Here is a 2482-nt window from a genome sequence, read left to right as displayed (position 1 = left end):
TGATAAAATGAAATGTTATACTATTTCTGAACACTAAAGAACGGAATGCTGCTGATATTCATCGGAAATTGTGTGCCATTTACGGAAGAGTAATTAGTGAAGGGGTGGTCGGATAATAGTGCAGATACTTTCAGGAAAGACTTTCAAGTGTTCATGACGATGAGTGTAGCGGAGGGCCTAATGTTTAGACCGACAATCTGATGGAACGTGTAAAACAGCAAGTTTGTTCCAATTACCAGTTCACAATAACTGAACTCTCCTATGAATTTCCAGAAATGTCAGCGAAAGCAGTGCATCGAATTGTTACTAACAAGCTGGTTTGTCACAAATTGTACGCGACATTAGTGCCAGAAACTGATAGATGTTCACAAAAAGTAAAGAATAGCATATATATATATATATATATATATATATATATATATATATATATATATATATATATATATATATATATATATGTGTGTGTGTGTGTGTGTGTGTGTGAGAGAGAGAGAGAGAGAGAGAGATTTTGGTCTGTTGGTGGAGGATGGGGATGACTTCCTTACTCACATAATGAAACCTGGATATCGTACTACACTGGATAGTTGAAGCAGTATTCAATGAAATGGTGGCACTCTGATTCTCATATAATGAACAGATTTGAACGAACACTATCAGCTTATGAAATCATGACAACCTTGTTTTTGAACCGAAAGATGTGATTCTTGCAGAATTCGTGGAACCAGAACGAACAACTACAGTTGATGTATATTGCGTAACACTCAATAATCTGTGATGTGTTATCCAAAATCAACGGAAAGGAGAGGAATGCAACGCTCTGGAACTCTTCAAATCCCTGACAGCTCCCGCCTACACAAATGTTGAGACAATTCAAAGTTTTCAATGGAAACTATTCAATCATTGTCCTTACTACCACGATACTGTCCACAGCGATTTTTTTCTTTTCCTTCACCTGAAAAAGCGGCTTGCATTGAAGAATTTCAACGGCAAAGAAGTGCTCTAGACATCAGTCCATTCTCAAGTGGCAGATATTTTTACGGAGGGTACATGAAAGCCTGTGCCACACTACCAGAAACGTATGGAGGTTCATAGTGATTACGTCGAAATATAGCCATGGTAAGCACTCGAATAGCGAGAACATTGCATTTCTTTTCTATCATTCTCTTATCTTCGAAAATATATCGGTCTTTTTCTCGACTTGCACTTCGTGTCAAAGACGAGGTGACTTTACTCCATCTTTTAACTGAGGTTTATTGTAATTCCGAATAATAGTGGATAGAAGAAAACAAACTACGACTTGTAATAGGAGACCGAAACTTATGACTGACTGTTCTTTTTCAGACATATTTCCGTCAATCATATTTAGAGCGTCTTCTCCCTACATAGGCCTAGAATTTAACAACGTACTAGAATTATTCTATAGCCAACAAAATATATATTTATAGATGCAAGTAGGCTTCTATTAACAGTGCAGATAGACCTTTCCAAATGCTGTGGCATCAATATTTTACTTTTCTGATATCAATTTTAATTTTGATCATTGAGTGTTACATCGTAATCACTTTTTCATTTTAATTTATTTATTATTACAGTAAACTATCGACTATCGAGGGATAATTCTACTATCCTGATTATCCTCAATTATCTAGTGATTTTACTTCTTTCTTGTGATGATAAATTACGGTGTTAAAAGAAAATGTTTAGCAAACTCTAAGACAAAATGTTAAAAGAAATTCAATCACAAATAATGGAGACGTCTTAACACAGAAAACCATAAACACTTTACCATTTTCCTTTCGTGAGAAAATAAGTATGTCAAGCTTACATTCCATTTCTCATTACATCGTGTTATTATGTGCAGAGACACATCGCAAATTAAAATTGTTCAAAATCATTTTCTTGTTGATTGTGTCATTCTTCGGTCATTGTGCAGATTATACATGGAAGTCACTTATCTGTAATTGCAGTGTATTCTAAGAATAATCGTGAACTTATTGTATCATTGTTATTTGTTACACGAAAATGTTTATATTAGACTTAGCTTCGAATTATTTTCTAAAAATTAGACTGGATACATGAGATGTACTGAATGAAACATATCTGCAACCTTCTTCCATAACACGCAAAGCATCGACAAATTCATCAGAATTTTAAAAACGTCAACATATATCTATATCTATGCCTATATCTATATCTACATCTATCTATCTATCTATCTATATCTATATCTATATATCTATCTATCTATCTATCTATCTATCTATCTATATCTATATCTATATCTATATATATATATATATATATATATATATATATATATATATATATATATGTGTGTGTGTGTGTGTGTGTGAGTATGTGTGTGTGTGTGTGTGTGTGTGTGTGTGTGTGTGTGTGTGTGTGTGTGTGTGTGTGTGTGTGTTGACGTTTTTAAAATTCTGAGGAATTTGTCGATGCTTCGCATGTTATATGTCAGCAAAAA

This window comes from Thermobia domestica, chromosome 2 (assembly GCF_964235325.1).
Source record: "Thermobia domestica chromosome 2, izTheDome1.hap1.1, whole genome shotgun sequence".
NCBI classification, from domain to species: domain Eukaryota; kingdom Metazoa; phylum Arthropoda; class Insecta; order Zygentoma; family Lepismatidae; genus Thermobia; species Thermobia domestica.
Note: the sequence above shows the minus strand (reverse complement) of the source record.